This window comes from Procambarus clarkii, unplaced genomic scaffold (genome assembly GCF_040958095.1).
Source record: "Procambarus clarkii isolate CNS0578487 unplaced genomic scaffold, FALCON_Pclarkii_2.0 HiC_scaffold_1975, whole genome shotgun sequence".
Classification (NCBI taxonomy): domain Eukaryota; kingdom Metazoa; phylum Arthropoda; class Malacostraca; order Decapoda; family Cambaridae; genus Procambarus; species Procambarus clarkii.
Window position 1 is genome coordinate 1,717 of NW_027190997.1, and position 18,613 is coordinate 20,329.

Below are 18,613 nucleotides of genomic sequence, written 5' to 3' on the forward strand. Positions count from 1 at the left end.
TGGTATTGAATCACAAGGCATTGAATGGCATGGCATGGCATGGCATGGCATGGCATCACGTCACGTCTCTCGTCTCTCGTCTCTCGTCTCTCGTCTCTAGTCTCTAGTCTCTCGTCTCTCGTCTCTCGTCTCTCGTCTCTCGTCTCTCGTCTCTCGTCTCTCGTCTCTCGTCTCTCGTCTCTCGTCTCTCGTCTCTCGTCTCTCGTCTCTCGTCTCTCGCCTCTCGCCTCTCGCCTCTCGCCTCTCGCCTCTAGCCTCTAGCCTCTCGCCACCCCAGCCCTGCCTCGCTTCGCCTCGTCTCCGGTTTGTGAAAACGATGTATCAAGCAAAGTGTTAGATGTGAAAAAGTCGTGATATATATACAAAAATGGAATAGTTGGCGTGTAATAGTGCTGTTCGTTTCTGTTATGGTATCAGAGAGAGAACGTCTCCTATTTATATTTTTTGACGAGCGTTGGCGTAACAGGCCCCTTGCACTTTTAATTCGTTATTGTACTTTTCAAAAGCTGTAGCTACCTTAAGACACAATGACAAATGGAGGTTTATGTATTAGAGTTAAGCGCTATACTCCCTGGCCAGGAGCGAATTCGTGAAACGCCACGCGAGTCTGTTACCACTTTGCCGCCAGTTACATATTCACTACTCATGAATGAAACCAGTAATATCATGAATTTGCATATACTATCTAAATTCATTGATCAGGTAAGAATGGTTAAAGCCTTTACTGCATGGCGTTTATATGTATGCTTGAATTCGAATAGTACTCAACGATAATCACATGCCCTTTTTGCAATTGAAACTCGCTACGTGGTTTCTAGCCGCAATTGTTGCCTGGTGTTGCAGAGCAACCATGCATCCTATCGCTTCTCGGCCTTTTGGCTAAGATCAAAGTGTAGTATCTGTTCTTATCAGCTTAATATCTGATACGATCCCCATGTGGGATCCTCGATATTAAACTGATTTTTTGCAACATGGCGAAGTGCTAGGAGCTTGCTCCACCTTTGCCGCGGATCGGCCCGGTATTGCAGTACCTCTGGGATCGGTCCACTCCCTTCGGGGAGACCAAAAACAACCCTATCAACTAGTCAAAATCAAGTAGGAGACGATTATGTTAATTGGTTATGTACATTAATGAATCGTGTTAATTTGAATGCAGTAATTACTTCACACCAGCCAACATCGTATGAGGAAAAAGCCTTGGAACGAGCAGCAGAAGTGAGTCAGTCGAGTCCGGGTTTGATGGGTCGAAGCTGAACAACTGCAACGAGTTAGAGGGAAGGAAGGAAAGGAAGGAAGGAAGGAAGGAAGGAAGGAAGGAGAAAGAAGGAGAAAGAAGGAGAGTGAGGTGAGTAATATCATTTAATAACTTTAGATTAAAGATTATGTGCGAGCAAAGAAATACGATGGTTGGTGTGGAAGGAAAGAAGTTGATTTTATGAATGGGGGGGGGGGTTGCCAGTTAGTGCAATATTAATTGATTTTGTTTGTTTTCTGAGATAGGTTATATAGGGTGAAGTTTTTCTCTATTTATATAAGTGTGGAAACTGGTTTAGATAGCTTAGTGGTTTGTTATGAAAAGGCTGGTAGAGATGGGTGAATAGTGTTAGACTTGTGTCTGCATTTAGTGGAGAACTGGATTTGGTATTTAAATGGCATCTAATATGACGTAGTCATTGTGCAAATAAACTCTAAATCAACGGGTTTACTATGATCGAGAACCTAACTATAATAGTTACCCATGTTGGCATGCTCTTCTTTTTTTTTACAGAATTACTCACTTCTCCCTTGTGAGGGAGGGAGGGAGGGAGGGAGGAGTGTGTGTGTATATCACTCGGAATTCCTTAGTCGGCTCTGACGGCGAAATTATATTCATACATACATCAAGATTAGACGTTTATCTATTTAATTACCATTGCTGGAATGTACCAATGCGTAATAAAGACGAAATTCGACTTGAGATGGAGGGAGGTGTTGCTTTGGTGTGGTTTTACACGGCAACTCAACGATCGTTTGCCACTTCCACGCTTGCCTGCCAGCCGGCCAGCCACTAGCCTCAAAGTGAATTCCAGTGTCTTGATTAGCTTTACAATCCATCATTTACCTCAATACACACTAACAATGTGTATTTATATACTTCAATCGAGCATTCGATGCACACATTCACCTGTAATATATACGTCAATGAAACCCAGAACCCACCCAAGTTCAAGCGCACCTGCACTCTCACCCCTCTCCATTTGAATGCTAGTTTCCTATTTAGATTTCAAATGCTTCATTCACCCCTCTAAACACCACCGACGTATATTTACATTCTTTATTTAGCAGGCACACATTCATTCACGTAAAATAACGAATAAAATTGATATAGAATCTACTATAATTTGCAAAGCGACCAACCACCAAATGTCATTGTGAAAGCTAGTTTCGTAATTAGCTTTGCAATACTTCATTTACCTCCCTAAACACCAACAATGACCGAGTATTTGTATACTCGGTAAAAGCGATGGATGGATTCCTTACACATTCACATATATTAAGCAATGAATTTGCTATAGTACCTACAGTACTCAGACTTCTCGAATTACTTACATCTTCTTATATCTTAACTTTGTTGTTCATTCAACAACAGAGTCGTTTTTCCAGGGATCCGTTATGTTTAGATGATGCATCGCCTCGCCTCGCCTCGCATGGCATCGAATCGCATGTCATTGCATCGCATCGCATTGAACTGCATGGTATTGAATCACAAGGCATTGAATGGCATGGCATGGCATGGCATGGCATGGCATCACGTCACGTCTCTCGTCTCTCGTCTCTCGTCTCTCGTCTCTAGTCTCTAGTCTCTCGTCTCTCGTCTCTCGTCTCTCGTCTCTCGTCTCTCGTCTCTGTCTCTCGTCTCTCGTCTCTCGTCTCTCGTCTCTCGTCTCTCGTCTCTCGTCTCTCGTCCTCTCGCCTCTCGCCTCTCGCCTCTGCCTCTCGCCTCTAGCCTCTAGCCTCTCGCCCACCCAGCCCTGCCCTCGCTTCGCCTCGTCTCCGGTTTGTGAAAACGATGTATCAAGCAAAGTGTTAGATGTGAAAAAGTCGTGATATATATACAAAAATGGAATAGTTGGCGTGTAATAGTGCTGTTCGTTTTCTGTTATGGTATCAGAGAGAGAACGTCTCCTATTTATATTTTTTGACGAGCGTTGGCGTAACAGGCCCCTTGCACTTTTAATTCGTTATTGTACTTTTCAAAAGCTGTAGCTACCCTTAAGACACATGACAAATGGAGGTTTATGTATTAGAGTTAAGCGCTATACTCCCTGGCCAGGAGCGAATTCGTGAAACGCCACGCGAGTCTTGTTTTACCACTTTGCCGCCAGTTACATATTCACTACTCATGAATGAAACCATGTAATATCATGAATTTGCATATATATATAAATTCATTGATCAGGTAAGAAATGGTTAAAGCCTTTACTGCATGGCGTTTATATGTATGCTTGAATTCGAATAGTACTCAACGATAATCACATGCCTCTTTTGCAATTGAAACTCGCTACGTGGTTTCTAGCCGCAATTGTTGCCTGGTGTTGCAGAGCAACCATGCATCCTATCGCTTCTCGGCCTTTTGGCTAAGATCAAAGTGTAGTATCTGTTCTTATCAGCTTAATATCTGATTACGATCCCCATGTGGGATCCCTCGATATTAAACTGATTTTTTGCAACATGGCGAAGTGCTAGGAGCTTGCTCCACCTTTGCCGCGGATCGGCCCGGTATTGCAGTACCTCTGGGATCGGTCCACTCCCTTCGGGGAGACCAAAAACAACCCTATCAACTAGTCAAAATCAAGTAGGAGACGATTATGTTAATTGGTTATGTACATTAATGAATCGTGTTAATTTGAATTGCAGTAATTACTTCACACCAGCCAACATCGTATGAGGAAAAAGCCTTGGGAACGAGCAGCAGAAGTGAGTCAGTCGAGTCCGGGTTTGATGGGTCGAAGCTGAACAACTGCAACGAGTTAGAGGAAGGAAGAGAAGGAAGGAAGGAAGGAAGGAAGGAAGGAAGGAGGAGAAAGAAGGAGAAAGAAGGAGAGTGAGGTGAGTAATATCATTTAATAACTTTAGATTAAAGATTATGTGCGAGCAAAGAAATACGATGGTTGGTGTGGAAGGAAAGAAGGTGATTTTATGAATGGGGGGGGGGGTTGCCAGTTAGTGCAATATTAATTGATTTTGTTTGTTTTCTGAGATAGGTTATATAGGGTGAAGTTTTTCTCTATTTATATAAGTGTGGAAACTGGTTTTAGATAGCTTAGTGGTTTGTTATGAAAAGGCTGGTAGAGATGGGTTGAATAGTGTTAGACTTGTGTCTGCATTTAGTGGAGAACTGGATTTGGTATTTAAATGGCATCTAATATGACGTAGTCATTGTGCAAATAAACTCTAAATCAACGGGTTTACTATGATCGAGAACCTAACTATAATAGTTACCCATTGTTGGCATGCTCTTCTTTTTTTTTACAGAATTTACTCACTCTCCCTTGTGAGGGAGGGAGGGAGGGAGGGAGGAGTGTGTTGTGTTATATCACTCGGAATTCCTTAGTCGGCTCTGACGGCGAAATTATATTCATACATACATCAAGATTAGACGTTTATCTATTTAATTACCATTGCTGGAATGTACCAATGCGTAATAAAGACGAAATTCGACTTGAGATGGAGGGAGGTGTTGCTTTGGTGTGGTTTTACACGGCAACTCAACGATCGTTTGCCACTTCCACGCTTGCCTGCCAGCCGGCCAGCCACTAGCCTCAAAGTGAATTCCAGTGTCTTGATTAGCTTTACAATCCATCATTTACCTCAATACACACTAACAATGTGTATTTATATACTTCAATCGAGCATTCGATGCACACATTCACCTGTAATATATACGTCAATGAAACCCAGAACCCACCCAAGTTCAAGCGCACCTGCACTCTCACCCCTCTCCATTTTGAATGCTAGTTTCCTATTTAGATTTCAAATGCTTCATTCACCCCTCTAAACACCACCGACGTATATTTACATTCTTATTTAGCAGGCACACATTCATTCACGTAAATAACGAATAAAATTGATATAGAATCTACTATAATTTGCAAAGCGACCAACCACCAAATGTCATTGTGAAAGCTAGTTTCGTAATTAGCTTTTGCAATACTTCATTTACCTCCCTAAACACCAACAATGACCGAGTATTTGTATACTCGGTAAAAGCGATGGATGGATTCCTTACACATTCACATATATAAGCAATGAATTTGCTATAGTACCTACAGTACTCAGACTTCTCGAATTACTTACATCTTCTTATATCTTAACTTTGTTGTTCATTCAACAACAGAGTCGTTTTCCAGGGAATCCCGTTATGTTAGATGATGCATCGCCTCGCCTCGCCTCGCATGGCATCGAATCGCATGTCATTGCATCGCATCGCATTGAACTGCATGGTATTGAATCACAAGGCATTGAATGGCATGGCATGGCATGGCATGGCATGGCATCACGTCACGTCTCTCGTCTCTCGTCTCTCGTCTCTCGTCTCTAGTCTCTAGTCTCTCGTCTTCGTCTCTCGTCTCTCGTCTCTCGTCTCTCGTCTCTCGTCTCTCGTCTCTCGTCTCTCGTCTCTCGTCTCTCGTCCTCTCGTCTCTCGTCTCTCGTCTCTCGCCTCTCGCCTCTCGCCTCTCGCCTCTCGCCTCTAGCCTCTAGCCTCTCGCCACCCAGCCCTGCCTCGCTTCGCCTCGTCTCCGGTTTGTGAAAACGATGTATCAAGCAAAGTGTTAGATGTGAAAAAGTCGTGATATATATACAAAAATGGAATAGTTGGCGTGTAATAGTGCTGTTCGTTTTCTGTTATGGTATCAGAGAGAGAACGTCTCCTATTTATATTTTTTGACGAGCGTTGGCGTAACAGGCCCCTTGCACTTTTAATTCGTTATTGTACTTTTCAAAAGCTGTAGCTACCTTAAGACACATGACAAATGGAGGTTTATGTATTAGAGTTAAGCGCTATACTCCCTGGCCAGGAGCGAATTCGTGAAACGCCACGCGAGTCTGTTTACCACTTTGCCGCCAGTTACATATTCACTACTCATGAATGAAACCATGTAATATCATGAATTTGCATATATATATAAATTCATTGATCAGGTAAGAAATGGTTAAAGCCTTTACTGCATGGCGTTTATATGTATGCTTGAATTCGAATAGTACTCAACGATAATCACATGCCCTTTTGCAATTGAAACTCGCTACGTGGTTTCTAGCCGCAATTGTTGCCTGGTGTTGCAGAGCAACCATGCATCCTATCGCTTCTCGGCCTTTTGGCTAAGATCAAAGTGTAGTATCTGTTCTTATCAGCTTAATATCTGATACGATCCCCATGTGGGATCCTCGATATTAAACTGATTTTTGCAACATGGCGAAGTGCTAGGAGCTTGCTCCACCTTTGCCGCGGATCGGCCCGGTATTGCAGTACCTCTGGGATCGGTCCACTCCCTTCGGGGAGACCAAAAACAACCCTATCAACTAGTCAAAATCAAGTAGGAGACGATTATGTTAATTGGTTATGTACATTAATGAATCGTGTTAATTTGAATTGCAGTAATTACTTCACACCAGCCAACATCGTATGAGGAAAAAGCCTTGGAACGAGCAGCAGAAGTGAGTCAGTCGAGTCCGGGTTTGATGGGTCGAAGCTGAACAACTGCAACGAGTTAGAGGGAAGGAAGGAAGGAAGGAAGGAAGGAAGGAAGGAAGGAAGGAAGGAGAAAGAAGGAGAAAGAAGGAGAGTGAGGTGAGTAATATCATTTAATAACTTTAGATTAAAGATTATGTGCGAGCAAAGAAATACGATGGTTGGTGTGGAAGGAAAGAAGTTGATTTTATGAATGGGGGGGGGGGTTGCCAGTTAGTGCAATATTAATTGATTTTGTTTGTTTTCTGAGATAGGTTATATAGGGTGAAGTTTTTCTCTATTTATATAAGTGTGGAAACTGGTTTAGATAGCTTAGTGGTTTGTTATGAAAGGCTGGTAGAGATGGGTTGAATAGTGTTAGACTTGTGTCTGCATTTAGTGGAGAACTGGATTTGGTATTTAAATGGCATCTAATATGACGTAGTCATTGTGCAAATAAACTCTAAATCAACGGGTTTACTATGATCGAGAACCTAACTATAATAGTTACCCATTGTTGGCATGCTCTTCTTTTTTTTACAGAATTACTCACTCTCCCTTGTGAGGGAGGGAGGGAGGGAGGGAGGAGTGTGTGTGTATATCACTCGGAATTCCTTAGTCGGCTCTGACGGCGAAATTATATTCATACATACATCAAGATTAGACGTTTATCTATTTAATTTACCATTGCTGGAATGTACCAATGCGTAATAAAGACGAAATTCGACTTGAGATGGAGGGAGGTGTTGCTTTGGTGTGGTTTTACACGGCAACTCAACGATCGTTTGCCACTTCCACGCTTGCCTGCCAGCCGGCCAGCCACTAGCCTCAAAGTGAATTCCAGTGTCTTGATTAGCTTTACAATCCATCATTTACCTCAATACACACTAACAATGTGTATTTATATACTTCAATCGAGCATTCGATGCACACATTCACCTGTAATATATACGTCAATGAAACCCAGAACCCACCCAAGTTCAAGCGCACCTGCACTCTCACCCCTCTCCATTTGAATGCTAGTTTCCTATTTAGATTTCAAATGCTTCATTCACCCCTCTAAACACCACCGACGTATATTTACATTCTTTATTTAGCAGGCACACATTCATTCACGTAAAATAACGAATAAAATTGATATAGAATCTACTATAATTTGCAAAGCGACCAACCACCAAATGTCATTGTGAAAGCTAGTTTCGTAATTAGCTTTGCAATACTTCATTTACCTCCCTAAACACCAACAATGACCGAGTATTTGTATACTCGGTAAAAGCGATGGATGGATTCCTTACACATTCACATATATTAAGCAATGAATTTGCTATAGTACCTACAGTACTCAGACTTCTCGAATTACTTACATCTTCTTATATCTTAACTTTGTTGTTCATTCAACAACAGAGTCGTTTTCCAGGGAATCCCGTTATGTTAGATGATGCATCGCCTCGCCTCGCCTCGCATGGCATCGAATCGCATGTCATTGCATCGCATCGCATTGAACTGCATGGTATTGAATCACAAGGCATTGAATGGCATGGCATGGCATGGCATGGCATGGCATCACGTCACGTCTCTCGTCTCTCGTCTCTCGTCTCTCGTTCTCTAGTCTCTAGTCTCTCGTCTCTCGTCTCTCGTCTCTCGTCTCTCGTCTCTCGTCTCTCGTCTCTCGTCTCTCGTCTCTCGTCTCTCGTCTCTCGCTCTCTCGTCTCTCGTTCTCTCGCCTCTCGCCTCTCGCCTCTCGCCTCTCGCCTAGCCTCTAGCCTCTCGCCACCCAGCCCTGCCTCGCTTCGCCTCGTCTCCGGTTTTGTGAAAACGATGTATCAAGCAAAGTGTTAGATGTGAAAAAGTCGTGATATATATACAAAAATGGAATAGTTGGCGTGTAATAGTGCTGTTCGTTTTCTGTTATGGTATCAGAGAGAGAACGTCTCCTATTTATATTTTTTGACGAGCGTTGGCGTAACAGGCCCCTTGCACTTTTAATTCGTTATTGTACTTTTCAAAAGCTGTAGCTACCTTAAGACACATGACAAATGGAGGTTTATGTATTAGAGTTAAGCGCTATACTCCCTGGCCAGGAGCGAATTCGTGAAACGCCACGCGAGTCTGTTTACCACTTTGCCGCCAGTTACATATTCACTACTCATGAATGAAACCATGTAATATCATGAATTTGCATATATATATAAATTCATTGATCAGGTAAGAAATGGTTAAAGCCTTTACTGCATGGCGTTTTATATGTATGCTTGAATTCGAATAGTACTCAACGATAATCACATGCCCTTTTGCAATTGAAACTCGCTACGTGGTTTCTAGCCGCAATTGTTGCCTGGTGTTGCAGAGCAACCATGCATCCTATCGCTTCTCGGCCTTTTGGCTAAGATCAAAGTGTAGTATCTGTTCTTATCAGCTTAATATCTGATACGATCCCCATGTGGGATCCTCGATATTAAACTGATTTTTTGCAACATGGCGAAGTGCTAGGAGCTTGCTCCACCTTTGCCGCGGATCTGCCCGGTATTGCAGTACCTCTGGGATCGGTCCACTCCCTTCGGGGAGACCAAAAACAACCCTATCAACTAGTCAAAATCAAGTAGGAGACGATTATGTTAATTGGTTATGTACATTAATGAATCGTGTTAATTTGAATTGCAGTAATTACTTCACACCAGCCAACATCGTATGAGGAAAAAGCCTTGGAACGAGCAGCAGAAGTGAGTCAGTCGAGTCCGGGTTTGATGGGTCGAAGCTGAACAACTGCCAACGAGTTAGAGGGAAGGAAGGAAGGAAGGAAGGAAGGAAGGAAGGAAGGAAGGAAGGAGAAAGAAGGAGAAAGAAGGAGAGTGAGGTGAGTAATATCATTTAATAACTTTAGATTAAAGATTATGTGCGAGCAAAGAAATACGATGGTTGGTGTGGAAGGAAAGAAGTTGATTTTATGAATGGGGGGGGGGGTTGCCAGTTAGTGCAATATTAATTGATTTTGTTTGGTTTTCTGAGATAGGTTATATAGGGTGAAGTTTTTCTCTATTTATATAAGTGTGGAAACTGGTTTAGATAGCTTAGTGGTTTGTATGAAAAGGCTGGTAGAGATGGGTTGAATAGTGTTAGACTTGTGTCTGCATTTAGTGGAGAACTGGATTGGTATTTAAATGGCATCTAATATGACGTAGTCATTGTGCAAATAAACTCTAAATCAACGGGTTTACTATGATCGAGAACCTAACTATAATAGTTACCCATTGTTGGCATGCTCTTCTTTTTTTTTACAGAATTACTCACTCTCCCTTGTGAGGGAGGGAGGGAGGGAGGGAGGAGTGTGTGTGTATATCACTCGGAATTCCTTAGTCGGCTCTGACGGCGAAATTATATTCATACATACATCAAGATTAGACGTTTATCTATTTAATTTACCATTGCTGGAATGTACCAATGCGTAATAAAGACGAAATTCGACTTGAGATGGAGGGAGGTGTTGCTTTGGTGTGGTTTTACACGGCAACTCAACGATCGTTTGCCACTTCCACGCTTGCCTGCCAGCCGGCCAGCCACTAGCCTCAAGTGAATTCCAGTGTCTTGATTAGCTTTACAATCCATCATTTACCTCAATACACACTAACAATGTGTATTTATATACTTCAATCGAGCATTCGATGCACACATTCACCTGTAATATACGTCAATGAAACCCAGAACCCACCCAAGTTCAAGCGCACCTGCACTCTCACCCCTCTCCATTTGAATGCTAGTTTCCTATTTTAGATTTCAAATGCTTCATTCACCCCTCTAAACACCACCGACGTATATTTACATTCTTTATTTAGCAGGCACACATTCATTCACGTAAAATAACGAATAAAATTGATATAGAATCTACTATAATTTGCAAAGCGACCAACCACCAAATGTCATTGTGAAAGCTAGTTTCGTAATTAGCTTTGCAATACTTCATTTACCTCCCTAAACACCAACAATGACCGAGTATTTGTATACTCGGTAAAAGCGATGGATGGATTCCTTACACATTCACATATATTAAGCAATGAATTTGCTATAGTACCTACAGTACTCAGACTTCTCGAATTACTTACATCTTCTTATATCTTAACTTTGTTGTTCATTCAACAACAGAGTCGTTTTCCAGGGAATCCCGTTATGTTAGATGATGCATCGCCTCGCCTCGCCTCGCATGGCATCGAATCGCATGTCATTGCATCGCATCGCATTGAACTGCATGGTATTGAATCACAAGGCATTGAATGGCATGGCATGGCATGGCATGGCATGGCATCACGTCACGTCTCTCGTCTCTCGTCTCTCGTCTCTCGTCTCTAGTCTCTAGTCTCTCGTCTCTCGTCTCTCGTCTCTCGTCTCTCGTCTCTCGTCTCTCGTCTCTCGTCTCTCGTCTCTCGTCTCTCGTCTCTCGTCTCTCGTCTCTCGTCTCTCGTCTCTCGCCTCTCGCCTCTCGCCTCTCGCCTCTCGCCTCTAGCCTCTAGCCTCTCGCCACCCAGCCCTGCCTCGCTTCGCCTCGTCTCCGGTTTGTGAAAACGATGTATCAAGCAAAGTGTTAGATGTGAAAAGTCGTGATATATATACAAAAATGGAATAGTTGGCGTGTAATAGTGCTGTTCGTTTCTGTATGGTATCAGAGAGAGAACGTCTCCTATTTATATTTTTTGACGAGCGTTGGCGTAACAGGCCCCTTGCACTTTTAATTCGTTATTGTACTTTTCAAAAGCTGTAGCTACCTTAAGACACATGACAAATGGAGGTTTATGTATTAGAGTTAAGCGCTATACTCCCTGGCCAGGAGCGAATTCGTGAAACGCCACGCGAGTCTGTTACCACTTTGCCGCCAGTTACATATTCACTACTCATGAATGAAACCATGTAATATCATGAATTTGCATATATATATAAATTCATTGATCAGGTAAGAAATGGTTAAAGCCTTTACTGCATGGCGTTTATATGTATGCTTGAATTCGAATAGTACTCAACGATAATCACATGCCCTTTTGCAATTGAAACTCGCTACGTGGTTTCTAGCCGCAATTGTTGCCTGGTGTTGCAGAGCAACCATGCATCCTATCGCTTCTCGGCCTTTTGGCTAAGATCAAAGTGTAGTATCTGTTCTTATCAGCTTAATATCTGATACGATCCCCATGTGGGATCCTCGATATTAAACTGATTTTTGCAACATGGCGAAGTGCTAGGAGCTTGCTCCACCTTTGCCGCGGAATCGGCCCGGTATTTGCAGTACCTCTGGGATCGGTCCACTCCCTTCGGGGAGACCAAAAACAACCCTATCAACTAGTCAAAATCAAGTAGGAGACGATTATGTTAATTGGTTATGTACATTAATGAATCGTGTTAATTTGAATTGCAGTAATTACTTCACACCAGCCAACATCGTATGAGGAAAAAGCCTTGGAACGAGCAGCAGAAGTGAGTCAGTCGAGTCCGGGTTTGATGGGTCGAAGCTGAACAACTGCAACGAGTTAGAGGGAAGGAAGGAAGGAAGGAAGGAAGGAAGGAAGGAAGGAAGGAAGGAGAAAGAAGGAGAAAGAAGGAGAGTGAGGTGAGTAATATCATTTAATAACTTTAGATTAAAGATTATGTGCGAGCAAAGAAATACGATGGTTGGTGTGGAAGGAAAGAAGTTGATTTTATGAATGGGGGGGGGGGTTGCCAGTTAGTGCAATATTAATTGATTTTGTTTGTTTTTCTGAGATAGGTTATATAGGGGTGAAGTTTTTCTCTATTTATATAAGTGTGGAAACTGGTTTAGATAGCTTAGTGGTTTGTTATGAAAAGGCTGGTAGAGATGGGTGAATAGTGTTAGACTTGTGTCTGCATTTAGTGGAGAACTGGATTTGGTATTTAAATGGCATCTAATATGACGTAGTCATTGTGCAAATAAACTCTAAATCAACGGGTTTACTATGATCGAGAACCTAACTATAATAGTTACCCATTGTTGGCATGCTCTTCTTTTTTTTTACAGAATTACTCACTCTCCCTTGTGAGGGAGGGAGGGAGGGAGGAGGAGTGTGTGTGTATATCACTCGGAATTCCTTAGTCGGCTCTGACGGCGAAATTATATTCATACATACATCAAGATTAGACGTTTATCTATTTTAATTTACCATTGCTGAATGTACCAATGCGTAATAAAGACGAAATTCGACTTGAGATGGAGGGAGGTGTTTGCTTTGGTGTGGTTTTACACGGCAACTCAACGATCGTTTGCCACTTCCACGCTTGCCTGCCAGCCGGCCAGCCACTAGCCTCAAAGTGAATTCCAGTGTCTTGATTAGCTTTACAATCCATCATTTACCTCAATACACACTAACAATGTGTATTTATATACTTCAATCGAGCATTCGATGCACACATTCACCTGTAATATATACGTCAATGAAACCCAGAACCCACCCAAGTTCAAGCGCACCTGCACTCTCACCCCTCTCCATTTGAATGCTAGTTTCCTATTTAGATTTCAAATGCTTCATTCACCCCCTCTAAACACCACCGACGTATATTTACATTCTTTATTTAGCAGGCACACATTCATTCACGTAAAATAACGAATAAAATTGATATAGAATCTACTATAATTTGCAAAGCGACCAACCACCAAATGTCATTGTGAAAGCTAGTTTCGTAATTAGCTTTGCAATACTTCATTTACCTCCCTAAACACAACAATGACCGAGTATTTGTATACTCGGTAAAGCGATGGATGGATTCCTTACACATTCACATATATTAAGCAATGAATTTGCTATAGTACCTACAGTACTCAGACTTCTCGAATTACTTACATCTTCTTATATCTTAACTTTGTTGTTCATTCAACAACAGAGTCGTTTTCCAGGAATCCCGTTATGTTAGATGAGCATCGCCTCGCCTCGGCCTCGCATTGCATCGATCGCATGTCATTGCATCGCATCGCATTGAACTGCATGGTATTGAATCACAGGCATTGAATGGCATGGCATGGCATGGCATGGCATGGCATCACGTCACGGTCTCTCGTCTCTCGTCTCTCGTCTCTCGTCTCTAGTCTCTAGTCTCTCGTCTCTCGTCTCTCGTCTCTCGTCTCTCGTCTCTAGTCTCTCGTCTCTCGTCTCTCGTCTCTCGTCTCTGTCTCTCGTCTCTCGTCTCTCGTCTCTCGTCTCTCGCCTCTCGCCTCTCGCCTCTCGCCTCTCGCCTCTAGCCTCTAGCCTCTCGCCACCCAGCCCTGCCTCGCTTCGCCTCGTCTCCGCGTTTGTGAAAACGATGTATCAAGCAAAGTGTTAGATGTGAAAAAGTCGTGATATATATACAAAATGGAATAGTTGGCGTGTAATAGTGCTGTTCGTTTTCTGTTATGGTATCAGAGAGAGAACGTCTCCTATTTATATTTTTTGACGAGCGTTGGCGTAACAGGCCCCTTGCACTTTTAATTCGTTATTGTACTTTTCAAAAGCTGTAGCTACCTTTAAGACACATGACAATGGAGGTTTATGTATTAGAGTTAAGCGCTATACTCCCTGGCCAGGAGCGAATTCGTTGAAAACGCCACGCGAGTCTGTTTACCACTTTGCCGCCAGTTACATATTCACTACTCATGAATGAAACCATGTAATATCATGAATTTGCATTATATATATAAATTCATTGATCAGGTAAGAAATGGTTAAAGCCTTTACTGCATGGCGTTTATATGTATGCTTGAATTCGAATAGTACTCAACGATAATCACATGCCCTTTTTGCAATTGAAACTCGCTACGTGGTTTCTAGCCGCAATTGTTGCCTGGTGTTGCAGAGCAACCATGCATCCTATCGCTTCTCGGCCTTTTTGGCTAAGATCAAAGTGTAGTATCTGTTCTTATCAGCTTAATATCTGATACGATCCCCATGTGGGATCCTCGATATTAAACTGATTTTTGCAACATGGCGAAGTGCTAGGAGCTTGCTCCACCTTTGCCGCGGATCGGCCCGGTATGCAGTACCTCTGGGATCGGTCCACTCCCTTCGGGGAGACCAAAAACAACCCTATCAACTAGTCAAAATCAAGTAGGAGACGATTATGTTAATTGGTTATGTACATTAATGAATCGTTGTTAATTTGAATTGCAGTAATTACTTCACACCAGCCAACATCGTATGAGGAAAAAGCCTTGGAACGAGCAGCAGAAGTGAGTCAGTCGAGTCCGGGTTTGATGGGTCGAAGCTGAACAACTGCAACGAGTTAGAGGGAAGGAAGGAAGGAAGGAAGGAAGGAAGGAAGGAAGGAAGGAAGGAGAAAGAAGGAGAAAGAAGGAGAGTGAGGTGAGTAATATCATTTAATAACTTTAGATTTAAAGATTATGTGCGAGCAAAGAAATACGATGGTTGGTGTGGAAGGAAAGAAGTTGATTTTATGAATGGGGGGGGGGGTTGCCACGTTAGTGCAATATTAATTGATTTTGTTTGTTTTCTGAGATAGGTTATATAGGGTGAAGTTTTTCTCTATTTATATAAGTGTGGAAACTGGTTTAGATAGCTTAGTGGTTTGTTATGAAAAGGCTGGTAGAGATGGGTTGAATAGTGTTAGACTTGTGTCTGCATTTAGTGGAGAACTGGATTTGGTATTTAAATGGCATCTAATATGACGTAGTCATTGTGCAAATAAACTCTAACTCAACGGGTTTACTATGATCGAGAACCTAACTATAATAGTTACCCATTGTTGGCATGCTCTTCTTTTTTTACAGAATTACTCACTCTCCCTTGTGAGGGAGGGAGGGAGGGAGGGAAGGACGTGTGTGTGTATATCACTCGGAATTCCTTAGTCGGCTCTGACGGCGAACGTATATTCATACATAACATCAAGATTAGACGTTTATCTATTTAATTTACCATTGCTGGAATGTACCAATGTCGTAATAAAGACGAAATTCGACTTGAGATGGAGGGAGGTGTTGCTTTGGTGTGGTTTTACACGGCAATCTCAACGATCGTTTGCCACTTCCACGCTTGCCTGCCAGCCGGCCAGCCACTAGCCTCAAAGTGAATTCCAGTGTCTTGATTAGCTTTACAATCCATCATTTACCTCAATACACACTAACAATGTGTATTTATATACTTCAATCGAGCATTCGATGCACACATTCACCTGTAATATATACGTCAATGAAACCCAGAACCCACCCAAGTTCAAGCGCACCTGCACTCTCACCCCTCTCCATTTGAATGCTAGTTTCCTATTTAGATTTCAAATGCTTCATTCACCCCTCTAAACACCACCGACGTATATTTACATTCTTTATTTAGCAGGCACACATTCATTCACGTAAAATAACGAATAAATTGATATAGAATCTACTATAATTTGCAAAGGACCAACCACCAAATGTCATTGTGAAAGCTAGTTTCGTAATTAGCTTTGCAATACTTCATTTACCTCCCTAAACACCAACAATGACCGAGTATTTGTATACTCGGTAAAAGCGATGGATGGATTCCTTACACATTCACATATATTAAGCAATGAATTTGCTATAGTACCTACAGTACTCAGACTTCTCGAATTACTTACATCTTCTTATATCTAACTTTGTTGTTCATTCAACAACAGAGTCGTTTTCCAGGGAATCCCGTTATGTTAGATGATGCATCGCCTCGCCTCGCCTCGCATGGCATCGAATCGCATGTCATTGCATCGCATCGCATTGAACTGCATGTATTGAATCACAAGGCATTGAATGGCATGGCATGGCATGGCATGGCATGGCATCACGTCACGTCTCTCGTCTCTCGTCTCTCGTCTCTCGTCTCTAGTCTCTAGTCTCTCGTCTCTCGTCTCTCGTCTCTCGTCTCTCGTCTCTCGTCTCTCGTCTCTCGTCTCTCGTCTCTCGTCTCTCGTCTCTCGTCTCTCGTCTCTCGTCTCTCGTCTCTCGCCTCTCGCCTCTCGCCTCTCGCCTCTCGCCTCTAGCCTCTAGCCTCTCGCCACCAGCCCTGCCTCGCTTCGCCTCGTCTCCGGTTTGTGAAACGATGTATCAAGCAAAGTGTTAGATGTGAAAAAGTCGTGATATATATACAAAATGGAATAGTTGGCGTGTAATAGTGCTGTTCGTTTTTCTGTTATGGTATCAGAGAGAGAACGTCTCCTATTTATATTTTTTGACGAGCGTTGGCGTAACAGGCCCCTTGCACTTTTAATTCGTTATTGTACTTTTTCAAAAGCTGTAGCTACCTTAAGACACATGACAAATGGAGGTTTATGTATTAGAGTTAAGCGCTATACTCCCTGGCCAGGAGCGAATTCGTGAAACGCCACGCGAGTCTGTTTACCACTTTGCCGCCAGTTACATATTCACTACTCATGAATGAAACCATGTAATATCATGAATTTGCATATATATATAAATTCATGATCAGGTAAGAAATGGTTAAAGCCTTTACTGCATGGCGTTTATATGTATGCTTGAATTCGAATAGTACTCAACGATAATCACATGCCCTTTTTGCAATTGAAACTCGCTACGTGGTTTCTAGCCGCAATTGTTGCCTGGTGTTGCAGAGCAACCATGCATCCTATCGCTTCTCGGCCTTTTGGCTAAGATCAAAGTGTAGTATCTGTTCTTATCAGCTTAATATCTGATACGATCCCCATGTGGGATCCTCGATATTAAACTGATTTTTGCAACATGGCGAAGTGCTAGGAGCTTGCTCCACCTTTGCCGCGGATCGGCCCGGTATTGCAGTACCTCTGGGATCGGTCCACTCCCTTCGGGGAGACCAAAAACAACCCTATCAACTAGTCAAAATCAAGTAGGAGACGATTATGTTAATTGGTTATGTACATTAATGAATCGTGTTAATTTGAATTGCAGTAATTACTTCACACCAGCCAACATCGTATGAGGAAAAAGCCTTGGAACGAGCAGCAGAAGTGAGTCAGTCGAGTCCGGGTTTGATGGGTCGAAGCTGAACAACTGCAACGAGTTAGAGGGAAGGAAGGAAGGAAGGAAGGAAGGAAGGAAGGAAGGAAGGAAGGAGAAAGAAGGAGAAAGAAGGAGAGTGAGGTGAGTAATATCATTTAATAACTTTAGATTAAAGATTATGTGCGAGCAAAGAAATACGATGGTTGGTGTGGAAGGAAAGAAGTTGATTTTATGAATGGGGGGGGGGTTGCCAGTTAGTGCAATATTAATTGATTTTGTTTGTTTTCTGAGATAGGTTATATAGGGTGAAGTTTTTCTCTATTTATATAAGTGTGGAAACTGGTTTAGATAGCTTAGTGGTTTGTTATGAAAAGGCTGGTAGAGATGGGTTGAATAGTGTTAGACTTGTGTCTGCATTTAGTGGAGAACTGGATTTGGTATTTAAATGGCATCTAATATGACGTAGTCATTGTGCAAATAAACTCTAAATCAACGGGTTTACTATGATCGAGAACCTAACTATAATAGTTACCCATTGTTGGCATGCTCTTCTTTTTTTTACAGAATTACTCACTCTCCCTTGTGAGGGAGGGAGGGAGGGAGGGAGGAGTGTGTGTGTATATCACTCGGAATTCCTTAGTCGGCTCTGACGGCGAAATTATATTCATACATACATCAAGATTAGACGTTTATCTATTTAATTTACCATTGCTGGAATGTACCAATGCGTAATAAAGACGAAATTCGACTTGAGATGGAGGGAGGTGTTGCTTTGGTGTGGTTTTACACGGCAACTCAACGATCGTTTGCCACTTCCACGCTTGCCTGCCAGCCGGCCAGCCACTAGCCTCAAAGTGAATTCCAGTGTCTTGATTAGCTTTACAATCCATCATTTACCTCAATACACACTAACAATGTGTATTTATATACTTCAATCGAGCATTCGATGCACACATTCACCTGTAATATATACGTCAATG

At 42.4% G+C, this 18,613-nt stretch overlaps 1 long non-coding RNA gene and 7 other non-coding genes across 8 annotated transcripts; all 8 read left to right on the plus strand.

The window, feature by feature from the left end:
- Positions 1–859: 859 nt before the first annotated feature.
- LOC138362545 (U2 spliceosomal RNA) lies at positions 860–1,053 on the plus strand. The gene has a single exon (XR_011227755.1). It is a non-coding gene; the product is annotated as a U2 spliceosomal RNA (small nuclear RNA).
- A 2,544-nt stretch (positions 1,054–3,597) lies between these two features.
- On the plus strand, positions 3,598–3,793 carry LOC138362542 (U2 spliceosomal RNA). The gene has a single exon (XR_011227751.1). It is a non-coding gene; the product is annotated as a U2 spliceosomal RNA (small nuclear RNA).
- A 2,547-nt stretch (positions 3,794–6,340) lies between these two features.
- LOC138362541 (U2 spliceosomal RNA) lies at positions 6,341–6,533 on the plus strand. The gene has a single exon (XR_011227750.1). It is a non-coding gene; the product is annotated as a U2 spliceosomal RNA (small nuclear RNA).
- Positions 6,534–9,072: 2,539 nt separating this feature from the next.
- On the plus strand, positions 9,073–9,266 carry LOC138362546 (U2 spliceosomal RNA). The gene has a single exon (XR_011227756.1). It is a non-coding gene; the product is annotated as a U2 spliceosomal RNA (small nuclear RNA).
- A 210-nt stretch (positions 9,267–9,476) lies between these two features.
- On the plus strand, positions 9,477–17,759 carry LOC138362539 (uncharacterized). Its single transcript, XR_011227749.1, has 4 exons — positions 9,477–9,563; positions 12,105–12,296; positions 14,845–15,036; positions 17,583–17,759. It is a non-coding gene; the product is annotated as an uncharacterized lncRNA (long non-coding RNA).
- On the plus strand, positions 11,806–12,000 carry LOC138362543 (U2 spliceosomal RNA). Its single transcript, XR_011227752.1, has one exon. It is a non-coding gene; the product is annotated as a U2 spliceosomal RNA (small nuclear RNA).
- On the plus strand, positions 14,547–14,739 carry LOC138362547 (U2 spliceosomal RNA). The gene has a single exon (XR_011227757.1). It is a non-coding gene; the product is annotated as a U2 spliceosomal RNA (small nuclear RNA).
- On the plus strand, positions 17,286–17,478 carry LOC138362544 (U2 spliceosomal RNA). The gene has a single exon (XR_011227753.1). It is a non-coding gene; the product is annotated as a U2 spliceosomal RNA (small nuclear RNA).
- Positions 17,760–18,613: the final 854 nt, after the last annotated feature.